The following is a 22,292-nucleotide window of genomic DNA, read 5'->3' on the forward strand; positions in this document are numbered from 1 at the left end:
ATTGATCGAATGCCTAAGAGGTAAAACAAGATTAATTATATACGTTAAGCGTGTGTAGAAAGGGAAAAAAAAGCGCAGAGTATGTCAGTAGGGGATTTAATTCTAATTTAGGGTTTCAGTGGAATATGTGCTTTAATTTCTCGCGCATCTTCGTCCCTTATCAGCAATTCCGGTTTTGGTTGGAGAAGAAAATATTTCCTGCTCATAAGTACATGTAATACAGCATACATAATGGAAGCAAAAATGTTTCTGGTTCACTTGTTGGAGAATTTGTATTGAAGAATATATCACCTTAATGTGGAGACCTCAAAGTCCCATTTTGATTTTATTTCAATTAGCTGCTAAAGCTTTGAAATTGCCTTATTTTCACCTCACCAGCACAGTGGTTCATGTCCATTCTGCATTTTATTCTGCACTTCTTTTTCCCTTGATCTAGAGGGAAGTAATGGTTCACCTTCTTTAGATAATATTTCTAAGCTGCTATCTCTCAGTTTGGTAAGTTGCAGATGAAAGCAGATACATATATTTACATTCCCCCTGCCCAGATTTCTAGTAACGATTTTTTGACAGAAGTAACGCTCCTCTCCGATTTCTTAAGATCCTATTATTCTTGCACCAAATTTTGCTACGTAACCCTTTTTCCCATGCATGATTAAGGTTTTCTTTTATAATGCCAATAGTTTCTAGAACTCAAAACCATGCACGAATCATGAATTTAGATCGTAAATTGACCGGTTATTAGAATATAATGATGGATACAAACATGATTAACACTCCATAAGTATGACAAAATTAGGAAACATGTTATATGATGGGATTTAAGATCTCCCCTTGCCTAGTATCTAAGCAAGCACACAACTTCTCCATGGATTTGTCTGATTTTCTTGTCCCACTCAGTCAAAACCTCGCTCTAATTTACGCAATGCAATAACCTTTGAGATTTAATCAAAGTCAAACGTCAACCTTTGAGCAACAACGTCAAGTTGACAAACCCGATATATTTCAGATTATCCATAATCCAGCAAGTTCAAATGCGTATGTACATTTTAAATCATAGTCTTAAAAGTCAACTACTTATAATTTTTTTTTGGGGCTTTTTTTACTTTTAGTCCATCTCAGAAACTATTTACATTTGGTAGCCAAAAAAATGTATAAAATTTATATAGTTTTTTGTATATAACATACAAAATGTATATATATACAAAATATATATATTTTTTCAGCTATGAGCGGTTATGCAGTGTTATTTTCCCTATTTTTTTCCAACTAATTGGGCTTAGGGTTTAATCTAGTAGTTCTCAAGTTCAAATCTTTCAAATCAAATTCAACTCAAAGTATAATAATGTTATAAGCAAAAATACTTCAAATACTCCATTTTAAACCTCACATGTTGATACTCACAAAAGAATAAAAAACACAAAAAAGGTGCATAAATTAATTATATCTTGAATAGAGATTACCAGTTGCTTAATATGTTTGAGGTTATTGAGAAACTCTTGATTTCTGAAAGCTCTGTTTGATCGAAGCTCTTATCCTATCTTCTTGTTGTAACTGTTAGGGATATAGTAGATATGCCCTAGATCCAATCTTATATATGATGATTTGAACATATTTTTACGTATGTTATTTGATATAAAATATATATATATGGCATCTGATAAGGTCCTTGATTATATTTTGAGACTTGACATCATGATGGAGATCGTGATAATGAGAGTAAAGTTTCTTATAATTTTATCTAAATTTTGTTCTTGATCGTAGGATTATTAATTTGGACATTAGTAATCCGGTTAGATCAATATTTATGTGATCGTCTTTATGGGATAAAGATTAGTTGATCTCATTAACTAAATTACATAGATAGATGATGCATATAGAGATATGATCATTGAACCGACTCATTGGATAATTCCTAATGGTTAGAATTACCATAAACTGTCAATAGGATATTCTCTTGAAGAATGTGATGTAAGATTTTCCTTTGACCTGAGATCATCATAGTAATAGACAAGTTATTTATTGTGCTTTGATACTAGACACCTATGGCCCCAGGGCGATAGTTGAAAGGATGTTGGGTAAGATTAAATACTTGTAGAATTAGTAATTGATCAATATGGAATCTGTCAACTCTTGGTAATGAGTTTAAGCTCTATGTTATCATGAATTATAAACGACCAAATTAAGACCTTGGCCAGGGCAATTGAATGAAAGAAGAAAAGAGTTTCTGAGGTCATTCAATGGTCGATTATATTTGACGTGAACACATAGTTAGTCGCCTATTAGGATTTGACAGTTGAACCATATCCTAGGGTGACTCAAAGTTATAAGGACAGAAGGAATTACTACTTTATTCTTCTACGGGTTCTTGAGAGTAAAATGTATACTTCGTGCTATCTGGTCGTTAAGGAGTGTTGCTAGACGCCACCCTTGATTAGTATATTGATGTGATCGAGTTACTACCGGCTTAGTATTGAACCTATGGGCTCGCACACTAACGAGTGTTCTTATCTTTGCTAAAGGGTTAATTACTTCATTTTTTGATAATTAAATTAAAGAATTTAATTAGTCAATTTTTTTTAGTTATTAGTCCAAATGAAATATTATTATATTCTTTGCTGCACAGAGGATATAATTAATATTGCGAACAAATTAAAGTTTTCTATTTGGAATAGAAAATTAAAATATATTTGTTGGTTTATATATATATATATATATATATATATATATATATATATATATATATATATATATATATATATATATATATAATTAATATTTATTTATATAAGGTATATATAAAATATTAGTGAAGACTTAGAGTGAAATCCAATTGCTATTAAATTCACGTGCACTGTTCATAAAGGAAGTGTGACTTCCATGACACCCATTTGGAATGGGATTAAGCTTTCCATTAGGAAAAGTTTTATAAAGTCCATAAAAGGACTGTTTCGGCAACTTCACGTAATTCCCATTAAGAATGGGATTTGTACTTCTCCGTTATGAATTGCATATTGCATATAGATGTTCGTAACACGTAGCGGAAGACAATAACAATTTTAGGCAGATTTTTTCATGTTTAAAATTTATTTACATGTGAAAAATCAGATCTAAGACATACCTGATAAAGAGAGTCTCGTTTCAAAATTTTCTTCGACTCGTGTCTAAAATTTATTTACGAAATATTTTAAGATTATATTTGAAGAGTTCAAACCATAATACTTGTGTATTGTGCAATAGTCAAATTGTTTGAATGCATATTAGATTGATATTATTTTATTATAAATAAAATATGTATACATATAAGTTAAACTACTGAGATAATTTAGATACGACGGTAATCTATAATAGGTTATTGGATTCTACTGTTATTTTAATTGTTATTAGTTCATGAGATGTTAATTAATAATAATACTCTGGCATGAATTATTTTTATGTGATATATCTGATATACAATGTTAGAAGAATGTTGAATTACGTTTTCATGTCACATGCTTGTCCGTTACATAATTTTGAATTATTTATTGCATGTGATGTAAATTAATTTAGGACTAAGCATGTAGACAACTTGAACTAAATTCATGTGCTATAAAAGATTTGATCATCATGTTATTAAAAGTTGTTGTAATAACAATTCACTCTTACTAAAATTTGAGTTCTTAAATAATAAATATAAGATATTTTATTATAAAGTTATCCATCAAAATAAATAATTTTATTTATTTCTTATTTATAAGGAGCGACCTAACAACCAGAAGACTTATAGTTTGAGAATATGTTAAAATTATTTATTGCATTAGATGCATGGATTGAAAGAATTATTTAATTTTTACACTAGACACCTGGACTACCCGGGGAGTATAAAATTTAATAAGTTCTTTGCTATCATGATGGTTGAACTCAACTATGCCAATAGGATCGACTTGACTACCAGGAGACTATTTGACATGGAGCTATTTAAGGAAATTGTATGGAGATACAATTAATAAGAGTACCTACATTTAAAATATATGTGAAAAACGACTTGACTTCCAAGGGGCTCATATAGATTGTTAAAGGATTTCTTTACTCCACTAACATAAACAAAGATTTCTTAGATTATAATGAGGGTAAATAGTTTAAAATAATTAGTGAAAATATCATTTAGATAAAAGTCCATACCTTTATGATATATACAAATATGTTTTTATATTATTGCATTTTAGATTTCTCAATATGCCTGTTATATCATTGCATGAAATACTTGAGACCTACAAGTTGGTAGGACCAAACTTTGATGACTGGTATAGAAATTTGAGAATTGTTCTCATGCATGAAAAACTTATTGATGTGATCGATAAGCCTGCAAAGCTAGCCCCACAAGAGAATGATGTTGAAGGCACCAAGGTTTATCAGAAATACTTGGAAGAATACCTTGCTATTAAACGCATCATTTTCGCTTCTATGAGTTTTGAACTTCAGAGTAAACATCAGAATATGGATCCAACTATAATCATTGAACATCTTAAGAAGATGGTTGATACACAGTTGGACATTAGAAACTCTCCAGTTGGACCCCATGTCAATCATGTGACTGATCTTATCAAAGAACTTGATAAGTTGGGGTACAAGCTTGGTAAAGAGTTTTATGAAGATTTGATCTTGCAGTCAGTATATGATGTTGAATGTTTTCACTATAAGAAGAAAGGGCATTGGAAGAGAAATTGCAAGGAGTAAGCTGTAACTCTAAAGGATAAAAAAATAATGTAAAATATTAATGAAATATGTTTTTAAGGTTTCTTTAGCTACTACTAATTCTTTACTGTGAATATTAGATGTTAGTAGTGGTTATAACATCTGCAATATATTGCAAGGTTTCAAGATAAGTAGGAGACTAAAAAAAGGAAAAATTAATCTACAAGTTGTACATGGTGCAAAAGTTGCAACCATAACTGTAAGATCAATTTCTTTAATAATGCATTTGGGAAAAAGTACTTATGCTGGATGATTGTAATTATGTTCCTAAATTTATTTCGAACATAATTTCAGCTTCTATGTTGGACAGGCGTGGGTTTCGCATTAACATAGGCAATGGTATTTGCTTTATTCATTATGGTAATGATTTATATGTGAATGGCTATCTCCAACATGGTATTTATGTCTTACCTAATATGAATGCAAATTCGATTATGCATGTTTCTAGTCTTAAGAGAAAAAAAAATGATCAAGTAAATCATACATACCTTTGGCATTGTAGGCTTGGTCATATTGGAGAGAAAAGAATTAACAAGTTGTACAAGGAAGGGTACCTTGACAAATATGATTTTGAATCATATCCAACTTGTGAATCTTGTCTTAAAGAAAAAATGACCAAATCTCCATTTACTGGAAGTGGAGAAAGAGCTTCTGAATTATTGGGACTAATTCATATAGATGTTTGTGGGCCCATGAAAATTCAAGCTAGAGGTGGATATTCTTACTTCATCACCTTCACTGATAATATGTCAAGATATGGATTTGTGTATCTTATGAAACACAAATCTGAATCTTTTGAAATGTTCAAAAGGTTTCGTAGTGAAGTTGAGAAATAGATTGGTAAAAGTATTAAAGCACTAAGGTCTAATAGAGGTGGAGAATATCTTAGAAAAAATTTTACTAGGTATCTCAAAGAGAATGTGATTCTCTCACAGTGAACAGCTCCAGGAACACCACAACACAATGGTGTGTCTGATAGAAAAAATCGAACCTTATTAGATATGGTGAGATCTATGATGATGTTCACTGATCTTCCAATAAATTTATGGGGATATGCTTTGGAAGCAGCAACATACTTACTTAATAAAGTTTCCACTAAGTCAGTCTCTAAACACCATATGAGATATGGAAAGGACGTAAGCATAACCTTAAACATATTAAAGTTTGGGGTTGTCCAGCTTATGTTAAGAGACTGCAGTCTGATAAACTTGACTCAAGATCTGATAAGTGTAGGTTCATTGGGTATCCCAAAGAAATAGTGGGATATTATTTCCATCACTTTTCTGACCATAAAGTGTTTGTGGTTAGTGGAGCAACCCATTTGGAAAAATATTATAGTGGAGAAATAGAACTTGATGGACTAAAGCAAGCTTCTCAAAGTTGGAATACTCGCTTTAACAAGACAATTGAAAAGTTCAATTTTGTTAGATGCGAAGAAGAGCCTTGTGTGTACAAAAAGGTTAGTGGGAGCACAATCATATTCTTAGTATTGTATGTTGATGATATATTTCTCATGAAAAATGATATACCGACATTACAAAGTACCAAGATTTGGCTATCTGAATAGTTCTCCATGAAAGACTTGGGAGAAGCGGCTTATATATTGAGAATAAAGATCTATAGAGATAGATCGAAGAAGCTGCTTGGACTTTTCCAGTCTTTGTACATTAATACCATCTTAGAGAGGTATAACATGGATAATTCCAAAAGAGGCTATCTACCGATAGGTACTGGAATTACTCTCATTGGAGAGGATTGTCCTAAAACATATGAAGAGAGAGACTGCATGAGTAGGATCCCATACGCTAGTGCAGTGGGAGCTATCATGTATACAATGACATGTGCACATCCGGATGTGGCTTATGCACTAGGAGTGACTAGCAGATATCAGACAAATCCTGGTGAGGAACATTAGAAGGTGGTGAAGACCATTTTTAAGTATTAAGAAGGACTAAAAACTAATTCCTCATTTATGGAGATTCTAAGTTGAAACTTGAAGGTTATACTGATGCAAGTTTCTCTTCAGATAGAGATGATAGCAAATCTATTTTTGGTTATGTATTCACTTTAAATGGTGGTGCGGTAAGTTGGAAAAGTTCCAAACAAGCTACAATAGTTGATTCAGTGATTGAAGCAGAATATATAGCAGCTAGTGAAGCTGCTAAGGAATCTGTATGGATGAAAAAGTTCTTAACTAAACTTGGTGTGGTTCCTTCAATGGAAAGTACAATTCTATTATTGTGTGAAAATACTAGAACCATTGCTCAAGCAAAAGAACCAAGATCACACCAAAAATTCAAACACGTTCTGCGAAGGTATCACTTGATAAGAGAAATCAATGAACTTAGAGACGTTGAGATTCAAAAGGTTGATGGAAAGTAAATGCTCCAGACCCATTCACTAAAGCTCTTGGTGCAAAAGAGTTTGACAAGCACAAGTAAAAATTGGGAATGAAGTACAAGAGCGATTGGCTCTAGTGCAAATGAGAGATTATTAGGGATATAGTATATATGCCCTAGATCCAATCTTATATATGATGATTTGAACATATTTTTACGTATGTTATTTGATATAAATATATATATATATATATATATATATATATATATATATATATATATATATATATATATATATATATATATATATATATATATATATATGGGATTTGATAAGGTCCTTGATTAAATTTTGAGACTTGACATCATGATGGAGATCATGATAATGAGAGTAAAGTTTCTTATAATTTTATCTAAATTTTATTCTTGATCGTAGGATTATTAATTTGGACATTAGTAATCCGGTTAGATCAATATTTATGTGATCGTCTTTATGGGATAAAGATTAGTTGATCTCATTAACTAAATTACATAGATAGATGATGTATATAGAGATATGATCATTGAACCGACTCATTGGATAATTCCTAATGGTTAGAATTACCATAAACTGTCAATAGGATATTCTCTTGAAGAATGTGATGTAAGAATTTCCTTTGACCTGAGATCATCATAGTAATTGACAAGTTATTTATTGTGCTTTGATACTAGACACCTATGGCCCCAGGGTGTTAGTTTAAAGGATATTGAGTACGATTAAATATTTGTAGAAGTAGTGATTGATCAATATGGAATCTATCAACTCATGGTATTGAGTTTATGCTCTATGTTGTCATGAATTATAAACGACCACATTAAGACCTTGGCCAGGACAACTGAATGAAAGAAGAAAAGAGTTTCTTAGGTCATTCAATGGTCGATTATATTTGACGTGAACACATAGTTAGTCGCCTATTAGGATTTGACAGTTGAACCATATTCTAGGGTGACTCAAAGCTATAAGGACAGAAGGAATTACTACTTTATTCTTTTACGGGTTTTTGAGAGTAAAATGTATACTTCGTGCTATCTGGTCGTTAAGGAGTGTTGCTAGACGCCACCCTTGAGTAGTATATTGATGTGATCGAATTACTACCGACTTCTATCATTTTATGTTGCTTCCTTATTTTATTTAGACCTTGGCATATAGAGACATTGAGAATAAATTCTTAGAAGCTTGTGACTTATTTCTACCGGATTTTAGGAATTGAAATTATTTGAATTGTAGTTTATTTATTTCAGATATTTATTATTATTCCGCATTGATAGGCTTACCTAGTCTTAGAGACTAGGTGCCATCACGACATCCTACGGAGGAAATTTGGGGTCGTGACAAGTTGGTATCAGAGCACTAGGTTCATAGGTGTTATGAGTCACAAGCAGGTTTAGTAGAGTCTTGCGGATCGGTACGGAGATGTCTGTACTTATCTTCGAGAGGCTATGGAACTGTTAGGAAATATTCACTTCTTTGATTCCTTATCGTGCGCCTTTGTTATTTTCAAAGTTCTAAACAATTGTCTTTCTACTCTCTCACAGATGGTGAGGACACGCACAACTGGATCCGATGATCAGACACTCACGCCCCCTGTTGGAGCCGCAAGAGGCCGAGGTCGGGGTAGAGGCCGAGAAAGACCACGTGGTGCAGCCAGAGCACCTGCACGAGCTGCTGCACCAGAGCCACCAGTAGCTCCAGTTGGAGAGCAGGCACCTGAGACGCTTGTTACTACTCCTGCACTTTAAGAGACTCTTGCCCAGTTTTTGAGCATGTTTGGCACTTTAGCTCAGGCAGGGTTGATTCCACTTGCTCCTGCCACATCTCAAGCTGGTGGAGGAGCATAGACTCCCACCGCCCGTACTCCAGAACCACGGGCCCAAGTTGACCATGCCCAGAAGTTATACCAGTGCAGCCAGTTGTCCCAGTTCGGCCTGAGATTAGGACAGCAGTTTCAGAGGGGGAGCAGCTCAGGCTCGAGAGGTACAAGAAGTACCACCCTCCCACTTTCAGTGGCTTAGCTTCAGAGGATGCTCAGGGTTTTCTGGAGGAATGTCATCGTATTCTTCGTACTATGGGTATTGTGGATTCCAGTGGGGTTTCTATCACGACATTCCAGTTTAGAGGAGCAGCCTACTAGTGGTGGCGGGCATATGAGTTGGATAGTTCCGCTGAGGCATCTTCACTCACTTGGACTCAATTTTCAGATATGTTCTTAAGGGAGTATGTTCCTCAGGGTCTTAGAGATGCATGGCGCGTAGAGTTTGAGCAGCTGCGCCAGGGTTCTATGACCGTGTCAGAGTATGCGGTCCGAGTCAGTGATTTGGCTAGGCATGCACCAGTCTTAGTTGCTACTGTTCGAGAGCGGGTTCGCAGATTTATGTAGGGTCTTCACCCTAGTATCAGATAAAGTATAGCCCGAGAGCTAGAGATGGACATCACATACCAACAGGTGGTGTCAATTGCTAGGAGATTGGAAGGTATGCGGACTTGGGAGAGGGAAGAGAGGGAAGCTAAGGGACCTCGAGATTCTGGCACATATAATAATTCTCGTGCCCCAGTTGTAGCCCGTCATGGTAGAGGTTATGTGAGCTGTCCTATTCATTCAGCACTTCCAGCTTCCAGTTGTATTCCGGCTACTCTCAGACCTCAGGTTCCATATTATGCACCGCTAGTGTCTACTGTACCTCTTGTACAGGGTAATTTCAGCAGACAGTCTAGTCGATCAGGCCCGAGCCAGTCCCAGCAGCCACGTCCTCTGAGGGCTTATTTTGAGTGTGGTGACACTCGTCATATTATGAGAGATTGCCCCAGATTTAGGAGGGGTGTACCTCCACAAATTTCTCAGGCCCCACCTATTCCACAGGGCCTTCAGGCTTCTCAGGCCATGATTATTGCACCAGTTGCCACTCCACGTGCACAACCAGCTAGAAGTGGATGTCAGACAAGTAGAGGTCGCCCTAGAAGGGGAGGCCAGGCTAGATATTATTCCCTTCCTGCTAGGACAAAGGTCGTTGCATTCGATTCTGTTATCACAGGTATTATTCTGGTCTATCATAGAGATGCATCAATCTTATTTGATCCAGGCTCCACTTATTCTTATGTGTCATCTTATTTTGCCCCGTATTTGGGCGTATCACGTGATTCCTTGAGTTCTTCTGTTTATGTATCTACACCTGTGGGTGAATCTATTATTGTGGACCGCGTGTATCGGTTGTGTTTAATTGTTATCAGTGGTTTTGAGACTATAGCTGATTTATTATTGCTCAGTATGGTGGATTTCGATATTATTTTGGGCATAGACTAGTTATCGCCCTATCATGCTATTCTTGATTGTTACGCTAAGACGGTGACGTTGGCTATGCCAGGTCTACCGTGGCTAGAGTGGAGAGGTACCTCGGATCATGTTCCTAGCAGGGTTGTTTCATTTCTTAAAGCTCAACGAATGGTTGAGAAGGGGTGTGATGCGTATCTGGCCTATATGAGAGATGTTAGTATTGATACTCCTACTGTGGAGTCAGTTCCTATAGTAAGGGATTTTCCTGATGTATTTCCAGCGGACCTCCCGGGTATGCCACCCGACAGGGATATTGATTTTGGTATTGATTTGTTATCGGGCACTCAGCCCATTTCTATTCCACCATATCGTATGGCCCCGGCTGAGTTGAAAGAATTAAAAGAACAATTATAGGAATTGCTGGATAAGGGCTTCATTCGGCCCAGTGTATCGCCTTGGGGTGCTCCTGTCTTATTTGTAAAGAAGAAGGATGGTTCTATGCGGATGTGTATTGATTACCGCAAGCTGAACAAGGTTACCGTGAAGAACATGTATCCATTGCCACGTATTGATGACCTATTTGATCAGCTTCAGGGTGCCAGAGTATTCTCTAAGATCGACTTACGTTCAGGTTATCATCAATTGAAGATTCGGCGGCCAGATATTCAGAAGACTGCTTTCAGGACTCGGTACGGTCATTACGAGTTTCTTGTGATGTCTTTTGGGCTGACCAACGCCCCAACAATATTTATGCACTTAATGAATAGTGTATTTCAGCCCTATCTTGATTCTTTCGTCATTGTGTTTATTGACGACATTCTAGTGTATTCCCGGAGTCAGGAAGATCACGAACAGCACCTGAGGATTGTGCTTCAGACTTTGAGAGAAAAGAAGTTATATGCAAATTTTTCAAAGTGTGAATTCTGGCTTGATTTAGTGGGATTTTTGGGCCATATAGTTTCGTGCGAGGGGATCAAGGTAGATCCGAAGAAGATTGAAGTAGTGCAGAGTTGGTCCAGATCGTCCTCAGTTACGGAAATCTGGATTTTCCTTGGTTTGGCAGGGTATTATCGCCGATTTATAAAGGGTTTCTCTTCTATTGCTGTATCTATGACCAAATTGACCCAAAAGGGTGCTCCGTTCAGGTGGACCGAGGAATGTGGGGAGAGCTTCCAAAAGCTCAAGACAACTTTGACTACAGCCCAATATTGGTATTACCTACAGGTTCTGGGTCTTATACTGTGTATTGTGACGCGTCGCGTATTGGTCTCAACACAGTGTTGATGCAAGACGGTAGGGTGATTGCCTACACGTCCAGACAGTTAAAGGTATATGAGAAGAATTATACGGTCCACGACCTTGAATTAGAAGCTAGTGTTCATGCCTTGAAGATTTGGCGGCATTGCTTATACGGTGTCCATTGTGAGGTCTACACCGATCACCGGAGTCTACAACATCTGTTTAAACAGAAGGATCTTAATTTGCGGTAGCGAAGATGGTTGGAGTTGCTTAAGGATTATGATATCACCATTCTCTATCATCCCGGGAAGGCCAATGTAGTGGCCGATGCCTTGAGGCATAAGGCGGAGAGTTTGGGCAACTTAGCATATTTACCGGTAGCAGAGAGGCCTTTAGCCTTGGATGTTCAGGCCTTGGCCAACCAGTTTGTCAGGTTGGATATTTTTTAGCCGAGCCGAGTTTTGGCTTGTGTGGTTTCTTAGTCTTCTCTTTATGATCGGATCAGAGAACGTCAATACGATGACCCACATCTGCTTGTCCTTAAGGATACAGTTCAGCACGGTGATGCCAAGGAAGTCACTATTGGAGATGACGGTGTATTACGGATGCATGGCAGGCTATGTGTGCCTAATGTAGATGGTTTGCACGAGTTGATTCTTCAAGAGGCTCACAGTTCGCGATACTCTATTCATCCGGGTGCTGCGAAGATGTATCAGGACTTGAGACATCACTATTGGTGGAGGCGGATGAAGAAATACATAGTGGAATATGTAGTTCAGTGTCTAAATTGCCAACAAGTGAAATATGAGCATCAGCGACAGGGTGGATTGCTTCAGAAGTTAGAGATTCCAGAATGGAAATGGGAGCAGATCATTATGAATTTCGTTGTTGGACTTCCACAGACTCAACGGAAGTTTGATGTAGTTTGGGTGATTGTGGATAGGATGACCAAGTCAGCTCATTTCGTTCCTGTGATGACTACCTACTCTTCCGAGTAGTTGGCTCGAATCTATATTTGCGAGATTGTCAGACTTCACGGCGTACCTGAATCTATCATATCTGACCAGGGTACACAGTTTACCTCACAGTTTTGGAGGGCTGTACAGCGAGAGTTGGGTACTCGTGTGCAGTTGAGTACAACATTTTACCCTCAAACAGACGGGCAGTCTGAACGCACTATTCAGATAATAGAGGACATGCTTCGTGCTTGTGTGATAGATTTTGGGGGTGGTTGGGACCAGTTCTTACCACTTGCTGAGTTTGCTTACAACAATAGTTACCAGTCGAGCATTCAGATGGCTCCGTATGAGGCCTTGTATGGTAGGCGGTGCCGGTCTCCAGTGGGTTGGTTCGAACCGGGCGAGGCTAGGCTATTGGGTACAGACTTGGTTCAGGATGCCCTAGAAAAAGTTAAGTTGATTCAAGATCGACTTCGTACATCCTAATCTAGATAGAAGAGTTATGCGGATCGGAAGGTTCGTGATGTTGCATTCATGGTTGGTGAGCGGGTCTTGCTCCGGGTTTCGCCTATGAAGGGTGTGATGAGGTTCGGGAAGAAGGGCAAGTTGAGCCCTAGGTATATTGGGCCTTTTGAGATTCTTGAAAGAGTTGGAGAGGTGGCTTACAGACTTGCACTACCACCTAGTCTCTCTGCAGTTCATCCGGTATTCCATGTTTCTATGCTTCAGAAATATCACGACGATCCGTCTCATGTGTTAGACTTCAGTTTGGTTCAGTTGGACAAGGATCTATCTTATGTTGAGGAGCCAATGGCTATTTTAGATAGGCATGTTAGAAAGCTGAGGTCAAAGAACATTGCTTCCGTGAAGGTTCAGTGGAGGGGTCATCCGGTCGAGGAGGCGACTTGGGAGACCTAGCATGATATGCGCAGCTGCTATCCATACTTATTCACCAGCTCAAGTACTTTTTCTAACTCCGTTCGAGGACGAACGTTTGTTTTAAATGTGGAGAATGTGATGACCCAAAATGTCATCTTTAAAGTTAATAATTAATTCTGTATTCTAAGACCCCGAAAAGCACTATTTATCATTACTCGACTTGCGTGCGCAGTCCGTAAAATTTTTCGGAAAGTTTTTATGTAAAAAATGGATTAAAATGTGAATTAGAGCTTTAAAACTCAACTGAGTTGACCTTGGTCAACATTTTGAGCAAACAGACTCGGATCAGTATTTTGACAGTTTTTGTATGTCCGTATCGTGATTTGGGACTTGGGCGTATGCCCGGAATCAAATTTCGAGGTCCTTAGTCCGAGATATGGAATTTTGATGAAAAATTAAAAGTTTAAGTTTAAATAGTGACCGGATATCGAATTATATGCAAATGACCTCGGAATAGAATTTTGATGATTCCAACAACTCCGTATGGTGATTTTGGACTTAAAGCGTGATCGAAATTTTTTTGGAAGTCCGTAGTGAAATTTGGCTTGAAATGGCTAAAATAGGAATTTAAGTTTGGAAGTTTGACCGGGGAATTGACTTTTTGATATTGGGGTCGGAATCCAGTTCCAAAAATTTTCATAGCTCTGCTATATCATTTATGACTTGTGTGCAAAATTTGAGATCAATCGGACTTGATTTGATAGGTTTCGACATCGAATGTAGAAGTTGGAAATTCTAAGTTTCATTAAGCGTGAATTGGGGTATGAATTGCGATTTTAACGTTGTTTGATGTGATTTGAGATTTCAAATAAGTTCGTATGATGTTTTAGGACTTGTTGGTGTATTTGGCTGAGGTCCTGAGGGCCTCGGGTGAGTTTCGGATGGTGAACGGATAAAAAATGGGACTTAAACAACTGCTGCAAATGTTCTTCTGCCCAGAAATCGAGGGCCATGATCGAAGGCAGGCTCGAGGGCAGACTCGAGGGCCATGATCGAAGGTAGGCTCGAGGGCCATGATCGAAGGCAGGCTCGAGGGCAGACTCGAGGCCATGATTGAAGGCAGGCTCGAGGGCCGTGATCGAAGGTAGGCTTGAGGGCAGACTCGAGGTCCATGATCGAAGGCAAGCTCGAGGGCCATGATCGAAGGCAGGCTCGAGGGCAGACTCGAGGGCCATGATCGAAGGCAATGATCGAAGGCCCAGGATCGAGGGCTATGACCGAGGCCAGTGATCGAAGGCCTAGGATCGAGGGCTATGACCGAGGCTAGGATCGAGGGCCATAAAGATCGAAGCCATAATCGATGCCCATGATCGATGGCTGCCTCGGCAGTTTTATAAAACTGGGGATTTCGTCCCAGTTGCCATTTTTGACGAACTTGAGCTTGAGCAGAAGGGATTTTTGGCAGATTTTCAAGGAGAAACATTTGTGTAAGTGATTCTAACTCGGATTTGGTCAATATACACGATTATATCATTGTTTTCATCATTTAATTAGTGTATCGAAATGGAAATTTGGAAATTTTTTAGAAATCTCATAAAAACGAATTTTTGAGATTTTGGTGTCGATTCGGAGTTGGATTTGAGTGAAACTAGTATGGTTGGACTCGTAATTGAATGGGTTGTTGGATTTTGTAAGTTTCGCCGGATTCCGAAACGTGGGCCCCACGGGCAATTTTTTAGCTAATTTTGGATTTTATTGAAAAATATAGTATTTTCTTATTAAATTGATTCCTATAATTTTTGTTGACTGTATCGAATTAATTATGACTAGATACGAGTCGATCAAAGTCGGAAAATCGAGGAAAAGGCATACTACTTGGTTAAATTGGAGCAAGTCGAGGTAAGTGACTTGTCTAGCCTTGTGTGGAGAAAAGTTTTCCTAGGATTGGTATTAATTGTAATGTGATGAAAGTCGTGTACACGAGGTGACGAGTGTGTAAACGGGTTAAATGTGAAGGATTATGTTTTTAAATTGTGTAGATCACTGTTGCATATTAATTAAATTATTAAATCTTGTTATATGCTCCATCATTGATTTGATTTATATACTTTAAATTTGCTTGGCCTTTTTCCTGCTAATTGTTTTACCTGTTTAGTTGGAACTTGGTATCTTTTGTTCTGTGCATTATTTGAAGGTTGATTTTCTTTAAAATAAATATTATTAATATGAAGTATTTGATATTTTAAATTTAGTATTGAAGCAACGTATTAAAGATTTTAAAATATTATTTTGCTGAATTATTTATTCCTAAATATTTTTGTAAGATTTTCGTACTCATTGTGATGGAGCCGTGAGCTCTTTATTGTGGAAAAATATTATTGATGATTTATTTTGGCATGAGCCGTGAGCTCTTTATTGTGAAAAAAATTATTGTCGAATTATTTTGGCAAGTTAAATTATTTGAGCACTTGAGGTGCAAATTATGATATATTGTGATATTGATACGCATGCGGTGGTATAAGGTCTAGGTATTGAAACACGTGCGGTGAGATAAGGTGGCTTGATACGCGTGGCTAGTAGGGGGAACTACTAGAAGTCATGGCAGTGTGATAAGGATGACTAAAATGCGGGATGCTATTTCGGAAAAAATATTTTCTTTAAAATAAATTGTGAAGGCTCCCGCGGTGAGATAAGAGAATGAGATATTGTGAATTTATTTATGATTTGGGACTACGAGGCGGTACCTCGGAAGTGCCCTTGTTGATATTGATTTATGGCCGCAGTTGCCTTTGATTATTTATTGTGATTTTCTTAAAGTTGAAAGAAAATTTTGTTTGTTTCCACGAGATATTAATTGTCATTATTTTGTGTAATTAAATGGTGACCTGCTAATTAATTCATTTCCATTGTCATTTATTTTATTATATTGTTAACATTTTACCATGCTATTATTATTTTCCAGTAGGGCCTGACCTGACTTCGTCACTACTCTACCGAGGTTAGTATTGACACTTACTAGGTACCGCTGTGGTGTACTCATATTATGCTTCTGCACATCTTTTTGTGCAGATCCAGGTACTCGTTACCAGCCCCATCTTTAGTGAGTTACCTGTGCACGGAGACTTCGAGGTATATCTGCCAACGTCCGCAGACTCCGGAGTCCCCTTCTATCATTATTATGTTGCTTCCTTATTTTTCTTTAGACCTTGATATATAGAGACATTGAGGATAAAATTCTTAGAAGCTTGTGACTTATTTCTACCGGATTTTGGGAGTTGAAATTGTTTGAATTGTAGTTTATTTATTTCAGATATTTATTATTATTCCGCATTGATAGGCTTACCTAGTCTTAGAGACTAGGTGCCATCACGACATCCTACGGAAGGAATTTGGGGTCGTGACAAGCAGGCCAGAATGGCTTTATATATTATTACCTTACCCTTACCTTGTGAGGATAGAGAGGTTGTTTTCAATAGACCCTCGACTCAGGAAAGCATAAGCACCACATTAATAAAAATATAAACAAGAAGGGACAATACCAAAAAGCCATATAAAAGCATAATAGAAACAACAAGACCGTAAGGTGATCAACAATGAAAGAAAACAACGGTTAGTCATAAAAACTTACTACCAACAGAAAGCAAGACTGCGTGACAATACTACCGTTATGAACACTCTAGACTACCTACTCTACTACCCTATTTCTCGACCTCCATACCTTCATATCAAAGGTCATGTCCTCGGTCAACTGAAGTTGCGCCATGTCTTGCCTAATCATCTCTCCCCACCTCTTCTTTGGCCTACCTCTACCTCTCCGTAGGCCCTCTAATGTCAACCTTTCATACCTCCTCACCGGGGCGTCTGTGCTCCTCCTCCTCATCACATGACCAAACCACCTAAGCCGTGTTTCCCGCATCTTGTCCTCAATAGGGTCCACACCCACCTTGCCGCGAATAGCTTCATTTCTGATCCTATCTAACCTGATGTGCCCGCACATCCATCTCAACATCCTCATCTTTGCTACCTTCATTTTCTAGACATGAGCGATCTTGACTGGCCAACACTCATCTCCATACAACATCGTTGGTCTGACCACCATTCCGTAGAACTTACCCTTAAGTTTCGGTGACATCTTCTTGTCACACAAAATACTGGAAGCGAGTCTCTATTTCATCCATCCTGTCCCAATACGATGTGTGACATCTTCATCAATCTCCCCATCCCCCTGAATAATAGACCCAAGGTACTTAAAACTCCCTTTCCTAGGGATGACCTACGAGTCCAGCCTCACCTCCCCTTCCCCTCCTTGAGTCTCACTACTGAACTTACACTTCAAGTATTCTGTCTTGGTCCTGCTCAACTTGAAACCTCTAGATTCCAGGGTCTGCCTCCATACCTCTAATTACGCATTCACACCATCTCGCGTCTCGTCAATCAATACAATATCATTTGCAAATAACATGCACCACGATACTTCCCCTTGGATGTGGCGCGTCAGTAAGTCCATTACCAGAGCAAACAAAAAAGGGCTGAGTGCCGACCCTTGATGCAACCCCATCATAACCGAAAAATGGTCTGAGTCCTCACCCACCATCCTCACTCGAGTCTTTACCCTATCATACATGTCTTTAATCAACCTAGCGTAGGAAACATGTACACCTCTAGCCTCCAAATATCTCCACAAAACCTCCCTCGGAACTTTATCGTACGCCTTTTCTAAGTCGATGAACACTATATGCAAGTCCTTATTTCTCTCCCTATACTGCTCCATCAATCTCCTAACAAGGTGGATGGCTTCTATAGTCGAACGCCCCGCATAAACCCAAACTGGTTCTCGAAAATATACGCATTTCTCCTCACCCTTAGCTCTATCACTCTCTCCCAGACTTTCATAGTATGACTAAGCAGCTTGATACCCCGATAGTTATTGCAATTTTGGATATCACCCTTATTTTTGTATACAGGAACCATCGTGCTCCACCTCCACTCTTCGGGCATCTTCTTCGTTCTAAAAATGACATTAAATAACCTAGTGAGCCACTCCAAGCCTGCCTTGCCCGCACTCTTCCAAAACTCCACTGAAATTTCATCCGGCCCGGTCGCTTTGTCCCTGCTCATCTTACGCATAGCCCCCTCAACTTCATAAATTTAGTTATTAGTCCAAATGAAATATTATTATATTCTTTGCTAGCATAGAGGATATAATTAATATTGTGAATAAATTAAAGTTTTCTATTTGAAATAGAAAATTAAATTATATCTCTTGGTTAAAATATATATATATATATATATATATATATATATATATATATATATATATATATGTGTGTGTGTGTGTGTGTGTGTGTGTGTGTGTGTGTGTGTGTGATATATATAATTGATATTTATTTATATAAGGTATATATAAACTATTAATGAAGACTTTAGAGTGAAATCCAAATGCAATTGGATTCACGTGCACTGTTCATAAAGGAAGTGTGACTTCCATGACACCCATTTGGAATGGGATTTAGCTTTTCATTAGGAAAAGTTTTATAAAGTAAAAGGACTGTTTCGGCAACTTCACGTAATTCCCATTAAGAATGGGATTTGTACTTCTCCAGTAGGAATTGTGAATATATTAAGTCTCATAATCCAATCCAATTTGGAATTGAATTGGAACGTCCAAAAAGGATCCGACGGACCACGTTAAATTCCATAAGATATATTTTTGAAATAAACTTTTACCCTAAGTAAATCATCACCTCAACCAAATAGAAAAAGGGTTCATATGTGATGTTATATAAAGGTGATGGAAAAAATTTGCCGTAGCAAGTCTTGAGAAGAAAAATCACTTTGTGAAAGTGAGAGTGCAATACAAAGCCAAGAGAGAAAATACAATTACAAGAAAATTATTTCTTGTTCTTCTATCTTTGAATTGAAATTTTTGAGAAACATTTCAACACGATATTTTCATTTAATTTTTTCGCGGGTTTCATTGATCAAAAAGTTGATAGCAAGGATCAGTCTCGGTGTGAATACGCATAGAGTTTTCACACTATCGAAGAAAATTTTGAAACGAGACTTTCTTCACCAGGTACGTCTTAGATATGATCTTTGACATGTAAATAAATTTTAAACACAAAAAAATCTATCTAGAATTATTATTGTTTTTCGCTGCGTGTTACGAATATCTATATGCAATTCCTTCCGTAACAAAGTGTACAGGAACATGTACGGGCTGCTTCGGCATTTTCTTTTAGCCAACAAAATGACCAAGCAAAGCTTGGTGTTCTCCTTTGCATTTGACCAGCCTACAGTCGTCGCGGCTTTGGTTTAGGTTCAAAGTCTCTCATTAATTATAACAATATATACTTTTTCGAGAAACAAAAAAAAAAGACTTTTGAAATTTATTATTTAAATCGAGCCATAAATATTTGTGCGATTATAAATTATCTTATTAGGTGTAAAATAAAAAATTTAAAGTTAAATTATTTTTAAATATAAAAGTATCTCATTAAAACAGACTAAAATTAGTTAAGATCGAGTAATATAATAAATTAAAAATGCAATTTGATTCCAGAAGTCCCTCCCTTGACAGCTATTGTAAATAGCAAACGCAAGTGCTTTTCCCTGAATAACCGAATGCTATCACTTAATTTCTATAAAGGTGGCTGCCATATATTTGAAGTCAAAATCAGCTTAATTTCCCTTATCAAAGCATTAGTAAGACCCCAACACAGCCATCTATTTGTCACATATAGGGCTACCTCTTTATAAATTAATCATTCAAGATCCCAAGTCATCCGCACCAAATAAAAAATAATTAATGGATTTTTCTATGTACTTCTAAAAGAGTTTTTTCTACCTCAATTGCGAAAACAGTTGGAGTTAGTTTAGATCTTTTGGTTGTGAAAAAAGAATAAGGAAGATCTTTTTGTTGACTTGGTGGAAATATTAATAATTAAATACTTCAGAATTTTTAAAAAGGAAAAAAAATAAAATCTACTAATCAGACAGATTCTAATTTCACGTGATGCGGATTCTTTACTAGGACCCCAAAGCCCAAAGGTAAGGTCCCTCTCAGATAGACACGTTTTGGAAAAGCTCATTGCCATAACATCACTATAAATTGCCTTGGTATACCTAATAGGAATGAATGCCATTCTTTAATTAAATAGCAGAATCTCACCAAATACGAAAACTGAATTGCTGCTTCAATTTTCTAAATCTGTAAGTTGCTGTTATTCTCATTTTAGATTTCATACGCTAATGTCCCTTTAGTTTTCATTCTGATTTGCTTTTCTCTCGAATTTCAATTGTTTCTTTTGGGTAAAGTCTTGTTATTGAATCGAATTCAGTAATGTGTTTTTTTTAATCTTCTATAAGATATGATCCATTATAAAATGGAAGCAGAAGTGTGTTGTTTATGTTTCTGTTGTTTCTTGGTGATTTGTGTTTTTAAAACTTTTTGTCGCCTTTTATGTAGATTCGTATTTTATTTTATTTTAATGAAATGGGGGACATATCTGCCATCTGGTTTATTTTAATGACTACTTTTTCACAGAGATATCATTTTTCTCCAATTCTTCCACCAAATTTCTTCACGTTACCTTTCTCCCATGTATGATTGAGATTTTCTTGTAAGATGCCAACATTTTCTAGAACTCAAAAGCATGCACATACCCCTAAGATTCTGATTTTGATTAAACTCTTAGAATGACTAATATAAATACTTGTAAATATGAAAATTTTGGGATGTATGAAATATGGTGTTGTTAAACAAAACAGATAATAATAAGTCAGAAAAACATTATGAGAAAATAGTATTGACTAATGCCTATTAAATTAATGTAAAAGGAAAGCATCTCTTTTTTTGGGGGGGTGTGTAGAAGAAGAAACTTTAAGAGAGGGTAGATTACCAGCTTAAAATCATAGGCATAAACTCTGGAAGTGTAATGTGACAGAAATTAATGAATGAATTGGAAAGCCTCAGTTCTTCAATAATTGGAGAGGAGTCATTTCCTTATGACAGCAAAGAGCTACAATGGTAGTGCTTAGGCAAATGTCTTCTGAATTTATAGTTATATTGTTCCAACAAAAGTTTTCTCCTCTTGATTTAACATATTGCACATTTTACAACTCATTCATTAGAGGGAATCTGCAGGATGTTTTTTTCTCTCGATCACAAATGCTATGTTTTCTGCTAAAAGAAGAGTTGAATGGCATCTAGTGTCTTTGGTGTCTCGTGAAAATTGTTAACTGGCCTGCATAGAAAATGCTTCCTAATTTTGCCTTTCGGGAGATTGCACATTAAATGATCTGCCCATGCTATTGCTTGGCTCTAAAAGCAGTCCTATTGAACACTTCTGCTGCCTTTTATTGTATTTAGATGATGGATTCACATGTTTACGCTTGGGGAATTAGGACCTCTAAACTTATAGGAATAATGTAGACTGCTCATTCATCCTGATAATTCCCCCCACCCCCGGCCCCCAACCCTACTGACAACCAAAAAAGAAAAGAGTGCGGCTGCGTGAACGCGGAATGTTTCGTGCACCGGGCTGCCCTTTTTTATACAACGGTAGCAAGCCCAACCAGTAGAGGAACGAAGTTTTTGTTGAGGTTTTGTTTTTTAAGATGAAATAGTCTTAAAATGAGGGTGAATGGGAAATGGAGGGAAAATGAAAGTTTGAGTAAAATTTTAAGTTTCCCCCTCTTGACAATGAGACATTGTCCCATATTGGAAGAGGAAGACATTTTTGGTGGGTATATATATAATTGCTCTTCTTGTAGCTCTTAAAGAGTTAAGAAGAAAGCAAGCCTCGCGCCGCCGTCGTCGTCGCTCGCTCGGCTAC

This window comes from Nicotiana tabacum, chromosome 4 (assembly GCF_000715075.1).
Source record: "Nicotiana tabacum cultivar K326 chromosome 4, ASM71507v2, whole genome shotgun sequence".
In the NCBI taxonomy this organism is placed as follows: Eukaryota; Viridiplantae; Streptophyta; class Magnoliopsida; order Solanales; family Solanaceae; genus Nicotiana; species Nicotiana tabacum.